This window comes from Lynx rufus, unplaced genomic scaffold, assembly GCF_022079265.1.
Source record: "Lynx rufus isolate CCGP_SWC_20201006 ecotype Redwood Valley unplaced genomic scaffold, mLynRuf1.p SCAF_6, whole genome shotgun sequence".
NCBI classification, from domain to species: domain Eukaryota; kingdom Metazoa; phylum Chordata; class Mammalia; order Carnivora; family Felidae; genus Lynx; species Lynx rufus.
Window position 1 is genome coordinate 57805207 of NW_025814878.1, and position 13869 is coordinate 57819075.

The following is a 13869-nucleotide window of genomic DNA, read 5'->3' on the forward strand; positions in this document are numbered from 1 at the left end:
TCACTTCCAGTTTCATAGCATTGTAGTCAGAAAAGTTGCATGGTCTGATTTCAATCTTGAATTTTTTGAGGCTTATTTTGTGAGCTAATATGTGATCTATTCTGGAGAATGTTCCATATGTACTTGAAAAACTGTATATTCTGCTGTTTTAGGATGGAATGTTCTGAGTATGTCTGTTAAATTCATCTGGTCCAGTGTGTCATTCAAAGCCATTTTTTCTGCATTGATTTTCTGTTTATATGATCTCTCCACTTGATGCAACTGGGGTGTTAAAGTCCTCTATATTATTATGTTATTAAAGATTACTTATATATTTGTTATTTCCTGTATTACGTATTTGGGTGTTTCTATGTTGGGTGCATAAATATTTCCAGTTGCTTTATCTTCTTGTTGGATTATCCCCTGTATTATTATATAATGTCTTTCTTTGTGTCTTGTTACTGTCTTTGTTTTAAAGACACTTTGTCTGATATAAGTATTACTACTCTGGCTTTCTTTTGACATCCATTTTCATAATAAATGTTTCTACATACACCTTTTTCAATCTGCAAGTGTATTGAGGTTTAAAATGAGTCTCTTATAGGCAGCATATAGAGGGATCTTGTTTTATTATCCATTCTGTCACCCAATGTCTTTTGATTGGAGCATTTAGTTCACTTATATTCAAGGTAATTTTTGATAGTTATGTATTCGTTGTCATTTTATTATTTCTTGTGTGGTTATTTCTGAAGATTTTCTCTGATCTTTTCTTGTGTTTCACTCTTCCATAGGTTGTTGATTTTCTTTATTGCTATAAATAGATTTCTTTTCTTTATTTTTGTGTATCTATTATTGGCTTTTGATTTGTGCTTACCATTAGGTTTGTATATAACATCTTCTTCATATAGTACTCTACAATAAGTTGATGATCATTTAAGTTTGAGCCCATTCTTTTCCCTCTCCTCCTCACGTTTTAGGTATATGGTATCACATTTTACATCTTTTTACTTTGTGAGTTCTTTGACTGATTTCTCACAGAAATATTCATTTTACTGCTTTTGTATTTCCTACCTGTATACTGCCACTTTTGATCTCTCCTTTCCACTCCAAGAGTCCCCTTTAATATTTCTTGCAAGTCTGGTTTAGTCATCATGAATTCCTTTAGTTTTTGTTTGTCTGGGAAACTCTTTATCTCTTCTTCTATTTGGATTGTTAACCTTACTGGATAGAATATTCTTGGCTGCAGATTTTTTCTATTAACTCTTTGATTATATCATACCTCTCCCTTCTGGCTTGGAAAGTTTCTGCTGAGAAATCCCTTACTAGCCTTATAGGTTTTCCCTTGACAGTTCCTGTCTTCTTTTGTCTTACTGATTAAAATTTTTTTTCTTTATCACTGTATCTTGTCAGTTTAATTACAATATGTCTTGGTGTGGATCTGCTTTTGTTCATTTTGACGGGAGTTCTCTGTGCCTCCTGGATCTGGATATGTTTCCTTCCCCAGATTAGGGAAGTTTTCGGCTACTATTTCTTCAAATAAGTTTTCTGCCCCCTTTTTGCTCTATTCTTTTTCAGGGATTTCTATGATATGAATGTTATTATGTTTGATAGAGTAACTGAGTCCCCTAAGTCTATTCTTATTTTGCATAATTCTTTTTCTCTCTTTTGTTTGCCTTGATTACTTCCCATAACTCTGTCTTCTAGGTCATTAATTCATTCCTCCACTTCTTTCAGCTTGCTATTCATTGCATCAAGCCTATTTCTAATCTCCTTTATTGCACTCTTCATCTCTGATTGGTTCTTTTTTTATCTTTCTGTTTGGGGTCTCACTGATGTTTTCTACTCTTTTCTCAAGTCCAGTGAGTACCCTTATGATCATTGCTTTAAATACTCCATCAGGCATGCTACTTGTATCTGTTTTGTTTGGATATCTGGCAGTGGCCTTGTTCTATTCTTTCATTTGGGACACATTTTTCTGTATTCTCATTTTGTCTAAAATGTCTAAGTCTCCGTGCCTGTTTCTTTGTGTTAGGCAAGTCAGCTACATCTCCTTTTCTTGAGGATAATGGCCTTATGAAAAAAGAAGTCCTGTAGTGCCCTGCCATGTAGTGCCCCTTGTTTCCCAGAGCCCGGCACTTCTAGGAGTGTCTCCAATGTGTGCTGTGTGCACTCTGCTGTTGTGTCCTGGCTACTTTATCCTTCAGGCCAGTCCTCTGCAGAGGCTCTCTTTACCTGTTGTGGCAGTGTTTGGTGCCCATCCTGAATGTGACAAGTTTTCACTAGGTGTGGTCTGGTCTGCTTGTGAACTGAGATCTATCACACTGCTATGGAAATCAAGGCCCTGCAAACTCCCACATAAGAAGACCTGGTGTAGGCAGGGGTTGGGCCAGTCTTCGAGGCGAAGGGGACTGCTGTGCTGGGACTGAGACAAGTGTGGCTGGGAAAAGCAGTTGCACTTGACTGCAGAGGGGGCGGGGCTTGATGTAAACAAGTTAGGTAGGGAGTGTCCACCCTGTGCTGGTTCCCACCAGTGTCTCTTTGCTTAAGCTGAGGGTCAGGGAAGGGAAATGGCACTAACCAATTCCTTTGTTTGAGGGATCTCTCCGTGAACTCTGTCTTTCTGGGATATACTTGCTCCAAGATGAGCAACTAACCTCCCCACTGTGTGTCCTATGCACTCTTCAGATCACTGTTTCCACACTGTATGTCCATGGGCTGTTTCCCTGCCTTTTCTCTAAGAGCAGCCCCAATGTCCTCTGGGCTCTATCCCAGCCCCACCCACTGACCTTTAGAACTTCAGGCTTTAAGCTCCACTATTAGAAGAACTCACAAAATTCAGTCCCTCTCCCTTTCCAAGCCAATTGCTATGGAGTTTTGTTTTCCTGGTGTGCTCCCCCAAAGTGCCAGTCTGTCTCTCACCCTCCTCTGTGACCACAGCTGCTTCCCCGTTGTTGTAGCCACAATCTGTTTCTCTCCCAGGCCCCATCTCCGCACTTCCTACCCTCTTCCATGTGGCCTTTTCTCTACATTTAGTTGTAGAGTTTGCTCTGTCAGACTTCAAGGTCAATTTCTGGCATATTTAGGATGATGTGATAGTTATCTAGTTGTATTCGTGGCAGGCCCAGAGTCCTCTTACTCTGCTGCCATCTTCCAGCCTCTGCTGAGGAAAAGATTTAAATTTTTTTTTTAATCTTTATTTTTGAGAGAGAGAGAGAGAGAGAGAGCGCGCGCGAGCAGGGACAGGGCAGAGACAGAGGGAGACAGAATCTGAAGCAGGCTCCAGGCTCTGAGTTGTCAACAGAGAACCCAACACGGGGCTCAAACTCATGGATGGTGAGATCATGACCTGAGCCCAAGCCCGATGCTTAAACAACAGAGCCACCCAGGTGCCCCTCCTGAGGAAAAGATTTTTAACAATGGGAAAATCTTGTAGATTCACTACAATAATATGCATACTACTATTCAATAAGGAGTATTTTTTAACCTTTATTGACTTTCAAATAGGCTCCATAAAGGTTTAAATTAATAAACACAATTACCAGTTCTAAAGTACATTTGTCTATTATTCATTTTAAAAATGAATCAAATTTTTGATAACATCTGTACATATTTAAGAAAAGGTATTAAACTTGTTAAACCAATCAGGAATCTGAAGTGAATAGTTATTACACAAAAGCTTATATGTTTTAAATTAAGTCCCAAACTCCTACTGTGTAGTCTTCTACAAACCTCTGGTGAAGACATTATTTTTCCTCAAATGAGAAACTCCAATACTCATGAAAAAAAATGGTTTCATTTTTCTTTTCTTTTATTTAAAAATCAAGTACTGGACACAGAATTAGACACGGTCCCTGCTTAGTGAGTTTCACAATCTACAATGCCAGCCTGATTTTCTTTCTGCTCCAACTCTATATTAGAACACACACTTGATAGGAACTTGCTTACTACTGCTAAGATAAACTCTTGTGCCCTGATATACCTCTGAAAGAAAGTTCACAGTCCTTTGAAAAACCAGGGCCTTGGGCATGCTGGAAGGCCTAGCACAAGAACATATACTTGTATCGGATAAAGGAAAGTTCTGTGTCAGGAATGGAATTCTAATAATGACTTGTCTTTTTCTAGTTTACTAGTTAAGAAAGGTTGCCATAAATATTAGAAAGCCAGGTATACTTCTAAATGTGTGCAAGTTTGTAAGTCTAGCACATTGCCTGGAATATATGAAGTATTTGTCAAGTAGTGGAGCAAATTAAAAATATGCATTTGAAATAAAACATTCTATGTTAACAATAATCCCAATATTCAGACATTGTCTAAAATTATATACTGATTTAATTATAGAATAAAATTCCAAAAATTATCTGTGATTTATCCACATCCATGGTTTTCAAATGGTCTCAGAAGTCTCTGGCTATCATGGAAATTTTTTACCCATTTTCCTGTTTGTTTGTTTTCTATCAGAAAATTTAATCTTGGCTGTACTTAGGAAACAATATAATGAATGTACAGGAAGAATTTGTACTTGTTTAGTCTAGGGGAAAAATATATCCCAAATACTGAGGTCAACAAGTTACATAATTCACTCAACAAATATTGTTTAAATGCCAGTTGAAGGCACATGAAGTTGGAGAGGGGAAAGGAAGAGAGATGATAAATAAATTAGTATATAATATATCAGGTTGCAGACTGGGTTTCACTCATTGTGATCACTCAATGCAATCTTGCAACCTCACGATTTTTTAAATGAGGAAACTGCAAACCAGAGATGTCATCTAACTTGTCCTGAAGCCACGCAATAGTATGGTAGTAATTTAACCAAGGTTTTTTTGAACATGGAATCCCTTGCTGTCTCCAATTATTAATATTAGGGAAAATAATAAGAAGATAACTACTACGTTTATAAATTATAACCAAGAAGGAAGGAAATGGAGGGGGAATGGGAAAGGACTTTAGAAGTAAACATCTATCTTTGTGTGAAAGTCATGAGAACATGCCTTGTATGCTTCCTCCAATGAGAGGGCCCCAGCTACTATACTGTGAAATCCACTGTGGGATTTGCACTGAGGTCACACTTCCAATGGCCTCCTCCTGGCCAATGATGGAGCATAGCAGGGATATTAAGTGATGCTCATTCCTGGGAGACATGGAACTCCTCTGATGGCTGACTTTAGCTTGAAGACTCCCTGAAGCTGCTGAAATTTCCTTGTCATTCTCAAGGGCGTTTCCCTCCTTCTCTCTCACATTATAGTCTGAAGATGCTCCCAGCCTTAAATTCTTCCCTTTTATCTCAAAGAAGTGTTTTCTGTAACAAAACAGTTACATGTTTAATCCCATCTTGGTGTCTACTTCTTGGAAGAACCAGACAAGTAGTACCGAAACTGATCTGGGCAAATGAACAGTAAGATAGACATTTGGGACTGGCTAACCCAACACTGGACAGGTAAAAGGGATACCATCCTGGCTAGTATGTGGGCATGGATAGTTCTTGGTACAATGTGGCAGGTTAATTGCTAAAGATTTTATCAATGATGACAAGGAAAATGTCCTGGTAAAGCAGAATGCTACAGCAGGTACAATGATGTAAGTGTTTGAAAAATAGTGAGAAATAATGCCTACAAAGACAGCAGACTAGGGCACCTTATAGTAGGATAATGAACGACTGAGGGTTGTTAAAAAGGAGTTCATGGTTCAATGTCTGAACCCAGAGTTTCAGCTGTAGTTTCCTGTAGTGGAATGCTACACACAATCAAGCGGCAGGCTGAAGGGTTACTTATCAGTCATAGAACTCCAGACATGTTTGAATACAATGCCAAGTCAGGTATGTTATGCAAAAATAGGGCATTGGTAGGAAAAAACCTAAGATTCTGAAAAATGGGACAAGGAAATATGCATGGACAACCTTGAAGATGCTGACTACTTAATCCCCTGGCTGCCCCTGTACCCTCAGGATTTGGAAAGATAGTCCATTCTTCTTTAGTTACAGCTATTACTTCTACTGCATAGAAAAATGCTACAAAACCTTCTCCTTCACAAGGCAATAGGCATTCTCTGAAGAGTTGCCCCAATTTCTCTTCTGGTTGCTGGGCCAATAGCTAGGGTTGAAAAAGAGCATAACCTGGCTGGGAATATGCCAGGCCTAATAAGGGAGGAGAGAGACCAAATACTTTAAACATTTCAAGAACTAGCTGATATATTCTGACAAGAGTGAAGAAAGGACTTTTGGATTAGATTTTGAGGGCAATAGAGGGCACCAGAATGTATGGATGGAAAAGCAAGAATTTGTTGCCTTAGATGTATTTTCTAAAGACAAGGAATATAATATCCTAGCAAGGACTCCAGGCAATAGGGCAAACTTGCTGCTGGGATGGATTTTAAAGATCTATAAAAAGTGATGGCCAACTCTAAGCAAAACAAAATGCAAATATTGCCCTGGCAGACAGAAGAAGAAATAATGAGGCTGAGGGAAGTGAGCATGATGAATGGACATGTTATATAAACTAGAAGACTCAACAGAACATGCCCTTCACCAAGGCCATCAGAACTATGCTAGTAAGTAAGGCACCAGAATAACTATGAAACTCAGTGATCATTCTTTACAGACTAGGGATGATGCTAGGAGGGGCAGTTACAGATCTAGGCTCTTGAACATCCATGGTGGGTAATAATGCCCTCCCTCTAAATAATAAAAACCAGGTTATGACACTTAATTGCCAGCCCAACTACATAATGACAGGTAAAGTTGGAGAGAAAGTCAAAGGATTTAACCTACAAAGTTGTGTAAATGGTTAATACAGCATGGAATTTTTACAAGCAGAAGAGATGGGAAGCCAACAAGACTTGCTGCTTGACATCTAAAATTAAAAAACAAACAATAAACAAAAATGCAAAAATAGAGGAGCAAGAAAGTGTGCGGTAGAATGTCCAGCCCCACCATCTGGGCCATACAATACTTTCTAGTGTTGAAGAATCCAGCAGACCCTAAAATGTTGGAAAATGTGCAACGTGGAACTTACTGGCAAGTTCCAGTGGAAGAATCACAATATAGGCCCTTGATTCTGGAGTAAGGCCAGGCATAGTAGAAAATTATTCTTTGAGAAACATCTCTTTTGTGTTCTTGGATTTTGGTAAACACAGAACACTTAACCATGGAAAACATACTGGCCATGTACCTAAACTGCCCATCATGAGCTTAATTCTGTTTGGCCAAGCAAATCATAATTATCAGACAGGGTCAGACATAGTCCACTGGTCATGAGAAAGTAGCCCAGATCACATGTCACACACCAGACTGATACTAGTGTTCTTCCCCTGGCTTGTACTTATGGTTGTCTGGGAGTTCCTGTATTACCAGCCAAATGAGCAGGAAAAAGTCTGAGCTTAACCTTTTGTGGATGGGTTGGCTCAGCATGGAGGTGCAAGTAAAACATGGACAGTGGCTGCATTATAGCCACATTTAGGGGTGGACTTACAAAGCAGTGGAGTGGGAAGAAAATCTTCTCAATGGCAGAGCTGTAGGCAGTGTACTTAGTCACCTATTTTGTGTGCAAAGGGAAATAACCCTAGGAAGAATATATATAAATTTCTGGGCAATGGTTAATAGTCTAACCATTGGAGCATGGAAGAAAAAGAACAAGAACATCAGAGACAAAGTGGTCTGACATAGAGGCATGTTGATGGTCATGTAGGAGTAGGCACAAGATATGAAGATTTTTGTATTATACATTGTCTTCCAGAAAGTATCCACAATAGAAAAGGAACTGAACAACCAAGTAAATAAAATGATTCATGCAGTTGCATTCATTATCAGCCACTCATTATCAGCGACTCTGATGGCCATGATGGGCACCCAAATGAAGTCATAGTGGCAGAGATAAAAGCTGTATATGGGCCCAACAACATCAACTCCTACTTACCACATGTGATCTAATTACTGCTATCTCTGAATGTCCAACTTGCCAACAATAAAGACCAATACTGAGCCACTTATATGGCACTATTCCTTGAAGAATTCAATTGGTTAGTTGACTACATTGCCCATCTACACTCTGGTTTGACTTACAAGGATAGGTAATTACTCTGGGTGTAGGTTTACCTTTTATGCCTGCACAACTTTAGTCAGAACTGCTTTCCAGGGGCTAATAGAACACCTGATCCACAGGCATGGAATCCCATATAGCACAGGATCTAATTTCCAGACCCACTTCACAGCAAATGAAGTATGGGAGTGGACCCATGACTAGGGAGTCCACTAATCATAACACAAACTGTACAACTCTGTGAGTGGCCAGCCTTATAGAATCCTAGAATAGCCTACTCAATGTGCAACTAAGGTACCAGTACTAAGGAAACACTCCATAAGGATGCAATATATTTATCAAGTCAGAGACCCCTGTATGGCACTTTGTTTCTAATAGGAAGGATACATGGGTCCAAAAGAATGGCCATTAATGACTCACTGGAAGATCTGTCCTTCCTCAGAATTTTGAGCTCTTCCAGGGAACACACTAAGAGTTCCATCAAGCTGTAAGTTATGGTTACATCTGAGGACTTGGTGCTTCTCACATCCAGGGACTAACAAGAGACCACGGAAATCACCATACTGGCAGAGGTAATTGATTTTGATTAGCAGAATGACAGAAAGCTGCTTGCACAGTGGGGACAGGGAAAAATGAATGTAGAACCCAAGTAACCCATTTGTATCCTAGTACTTCCTGACCCTACTGTAAATGGAACAGTCATATGAAGCAACTTGGACTATGAAAGGTGTGATAATCAAGGGTTCAAATATTTCAGGAATGAGGGTTTGGTTCATACCACCTGGCAAGCCACCAAGACCTGCTGAAGGAATCACTGAGGATAAAAGACATTTAGAAAGAAGTTGGAGAATAACTGTAGTGATAGGAGCTTTAGTTCACCACACTAACCTCCCTCTTCCTCATTTTTGCTCAGGAAGAAAGGCCCATGGAACCCATGGAGGAGCTGCTCCTGAACCTGTGTGATGAAGTAGATCTGAGTGGTGCAAGGACTCAGTGTGGTGGCCATGAGAATAAACTTTGCAGACCCCCCCACAGCAGGTAGTATAACTGACCGTAAAGCCCAGCTGTTGTGCTCTGAAATCCAAAACTCATTTATGCTGAGGTCACAATGCTCCATGGGCTGCTCCCAGTCAATGACTGAGAGTGGCAGGAATATGAAGGCAGACCCATTCCTGGGAGACATGGGACTCCTCTGGTGGGCAACCCTGGTTTGAGGACATTCTCAGACAGCTTTGTCAAACCTCCTTTATACTGAAGGTCTGTCTGGAACAATGCCAGGCAATGTCCCTACCCTCCTTCCTTCAATCAGAGTCAGATTTGCTTGTGGTTTTATCACCATCCCAGCTTTACACAGCTCCTCTCCTATTTTCCTTCACACAGATACTTCTCCTAATGGAAACCTTGAACAATTAATTTTGCCATCTGTTTTTTTTTTGAGGGCCTCAGTGATATATATTATTAAGTTGGGAGTTTTATGAGTACGCACAAGGTCCTTATTTAACATCAACAAGGAAAATGAAGCAAACTAGTGAAATCACTATCTTAAAGACAAACAGTGAAGTGAGTGTAGTGTGGTGAGACCATACAACAACATATCTTAAAAGAAACAATCTAGATAGTGATATTTATGTCCTTGCAGTTGTTTAAAATTTGGTTGAGTGACCTCCTAATGGGACAGAATCTAGGTATATTTGTGTTTCTGTAAAAAACACGCAACCTAAGAAGTAAGACTGGACAAGGTTCAGACTGCTGGTGGTGCAGCCAAAAGGTAATGAAAATTATTTTCCAATCCTACTTTTCACTTTAAAAAAATTTTTTTTAAATGTTTTATTTATTTTTTAGGCAGAGAGAGACAGAGCATGAGCAGGGGAGGGGCAGAGAGAGAGGGAAACACAGAATCCTTAGCAGGCTCCAGGCTCCAAGCTGTCAGCACAGAGCCTGAGGCGGGGCTTGAACTCAAAGTCTGTGAGATCATGACCCCAGCCAAAGTTGGAAGCTTAACTGACTAAACCACCCAGGTGCCCCTACTTTTCACTTTTTTAAAAAATTGAGGAAGGTTGAATTCACATTCCATATCAACATTTGGTGAAATCTTCCACTTAGCCAGTTCCTTGACAATTCTGCTCCAGTCTTCCTTTCCACAATCTCCTTTCCAGTTGTTCCACATCTGGTTGCTTTCTCCCACCCACTTTCTACAAGATTTCCCACTCTCCTCTCTGCCCTCTTTACCCATTTTCATTACATTCTTTACAACAGATGTCTGGCCAACGTTGAAAATGTTTCCAAGAAAATTCATTCTACTCTTATTACTAACATCATCAGAAAGGACTTTTGAACAGTTAAAAATGTCAATGAATTGTTTGAGAAGCTGGAAGTAATGCCTCTGGAAGTGTTCAAGTAAAGGTAATCTCCCCAGTGTCCTTTCTTTTTCATATTCAATGATTCTAAGTCTTCCCTATATAAAATCCTTAGGAGATTCCCTTTTTAAAAAGACGTGAAATAATTAGCCACAGGTGCTTCTTTAACAGTGTAGAGAATTGACAGCTTTTGAAAGGCCTTTAATCAGGTTATTATTTTATTTACATTTCCTTTATTTTTTTCTTCTGCAAAAAGCCAAAGATAAGTTTCAGTCTGTCAGGACTGTCATAAAGTCTGAATCATCAATGTCAAAAATCATGCTATTCTTCTTTTTTTACACTTATATGGTTGTTCCCTTCTGTTGGTTGTTGTGTTTCCTGAAATGAGAGTTTTCCAGAATTCCAAATTCAAAAAGTTTAGCATAGTTTGTTTTGAATTGAATCATCGCTATCAAAGGTTTTCAATGTTAATATTTCTCTGTCAACCAAAAAAGGTAAAGTTTTGGGGAATCACTCATTTTAGGTCTTCAGCAATATGAGCAGAAAACAACAACAAAAAAGATACATGGCTTTTTCCTTCTTTGAACATAACTTTTTATTCACATTTTCCTTATGTCTTCTGTTCCACTTATGATAAAATGAAAAAGTTTCCATGAAATAAGCTAAGAATTCTGGAACTTAGTCATAATTTATTTCCTTTATCAGATATCTCTTCTGAAGGTAAGTTTTAAGTCAAAAATAAATTTCATAATACTTTTATGTTTGCGGAATCTTGTTGTGATGACAAAAATTACTTCTAACTACTTTGAATGTACTTTAATTTACTACGAAAGTGTTACATCCTTTTTCTTTTTTAACCAAACTTTATCAGTCATTGTCAATGCAGCAAAAGTTGGTATCGAATACAAATTTCACAAGTGACAAAGATATTTTTAAAACCTATTTAGAGACATATCGGACAAAGGGCTAGTATCTAAAATCTATAAAGAGCTCACCAAACTCCACACCCGAAAAACAAATAACCCAGTGAAGAAATGGGCAGAAAACATGAATAGACACTTCTCTAAAGAAGACATCCAGATGGCCAACAGGCACATGAAAAGATGTTCAGCGTCGCTCCTTATCAGGGAAATACAAATCAAAACCACACTCAGGTATCACCTCACGCCAGGTGAGTGGCCAAAATGAACAAATCAGGAGACTATAGATGCTGGAGAGGATGTGGAGAAATGGGAACCCTCTTGCACTGTTGGTGGGAATGCAAATTGGTGCAGCCGCTCTGGAAAGCAGTGTGGAGGTTCCTCAGAAAATTAAAAATAGACCTACCCTATGACCCAGCAATAGCACTGCTAGGAATTTACCCAAGGGATACAGGAGTACTGATGCATAGGGGCACTTGTACCCCAATGTTCATAGCAGCACTCTCAACAATAGCCAAATTATGGAAAGAGCCTAAATGTCCATCAACTGATGAATGGATAAAGAAATTGTGGTTTATATACACAATGGAATACTACGTGGCAATGAGAAAAAATGAAATATGGCCTTTTGTAGCAACGTGGATGGAACTGGAGAGTGTGATGCTAAGTGAAATAAGCCATACAGAGAAAGACAGATACCATATGGTTTCACTCTTATGTGGATCCTGAGAAACTTAACAGGAACCCATGGGGGAGGGGAAGGAAAAAAAAAAAAAGGACGTTAGAGTGGGAGAGAGCCAAAGCATAAGAGACTGTTAAAAACTGAGAACAAACTGAGGGTTGATGGGGGGTGGGAGGGAGGGGAGGGTGGGTGATGGGTATTGAGGAGGGCACCTTTTGGGATGAGCACTGGGTGTTGTATGGAAACCAATTTATCAATAAATTTCATATATAAAAAAAAAAATTTGGCTATTGCAGACCCCCAATCTCTTATGACAAGAATTAAAAAAAAAAAAAAACCTATTTAGAAATTATTAGAGTTTATGGAAATATAGTTTTAGATCAAGATTAAGTAGTATACATAGGTTATATGTCATATATATGCCATTAAAATGTCATTATATATAATATGCATATATATACATGTATCTATATCTATACATGATTTTAAGGTGTCAATATATGGCATCCACCACAACATTTGGATATACATTCTGAATTTTCAGTTGACAGAACAGTCTGGTCTCTTGTATTTTTTCCTTTCATTCCTTTTTTTAAGAGTCATGTAATACTTAAGGTAGAAAACTATCTAGCATAACATCAATTTCCTTTGCATTACCTTTTTGATTTCCCCGTGAAATGAAGTCTTGTGCTCCTTCCAGAACAACTCCAAAATTCCTTGACATTCCATGTACTGTTTTGATTGTTTCTGAAATAATTCCTGGGGCCCATAATATATCTGTGCCTCATATCTAAAGATACATTGTATATATTATAGTTGATTTGAACACTTTCCAAGAAAAACTTCAATATGTATGGTTATGAAACTGTTTTTATGTTTTGCTTATATGTCTACTGTACAAGCCCAAAATTTTTAAAGCAGCATACTTTATTCAAAGAATGATTAATTCAATGTTGTTAAAATTGCTTCTGTTTTCCCAAAGCAAGCAGCAGCATTATATTTTTATGCAGGAGAGTAAAGATCCTAATGTAACAGTAACTCTTCCTCCTCAACTCCCTTCTGCCAAACACACACACACACACACACACACACACACACACACACACCTTCTGGTTACAAGTAGAAGTTTAAATAAATGCATTTACTTCCCCTCTTCCCTTAGATCTATTAATACAAAAGAAGAAAAAAATGATATAAACTCATAAATGAAGAAACAGGTGAGATGCCTCAGTAATTAAGAATTGTAAAGTATTTGTGGAAGATATGAAGTAAGTAGAAAAAAGGAAACAAGAAACAATATTTCCTAGGGAACATGAAGAGGAAATAGAGCCAAAAAGAGAGATTTCTTTCTCTTTAGAATCCAAGAGCACTGGGAACTGAGAAAGTCCAGCTAAAATGAGATCATATGGGAGACTGAGCGCTGAATATGCATTAATTGAACATCTACATAAGGAGGACTCACTGGCCTGAACCATTATTTGCCCAATTTGCGTGCAGAATGCCAAGCGGGTAACAGTCTACCTTTGACAATAGATAAATTAACAAATTAAGTTAAGTCTGAAGTGTCCTCTTTATAAAAATTGAAAAACCTGTTTTAGTTCGAGCTGCTCTAAGAAGGTACAATAGACAGTGGCTTATAAACAATGGGCATTTATTGTTCATAGCTCTGGAGGCTACAAGTCTTTGATCAGGGTGCCAGCATGGTCAGGTTCTGGTGAGAGCCCTTTTTCAGGTTGTGGACTCCTCTCTTCTCATTTTTTCCCAGATATGTAAGAGAGAACTTTAGAAAGTGAGCTCCACAGCTCCCCGGGGGTCCCTTTTATTAATGACACTAATTCCATTCATGAGGGCTCCACCCTCATGACTAATTACTTCTCTAAGATCTTACTAAGATCTTA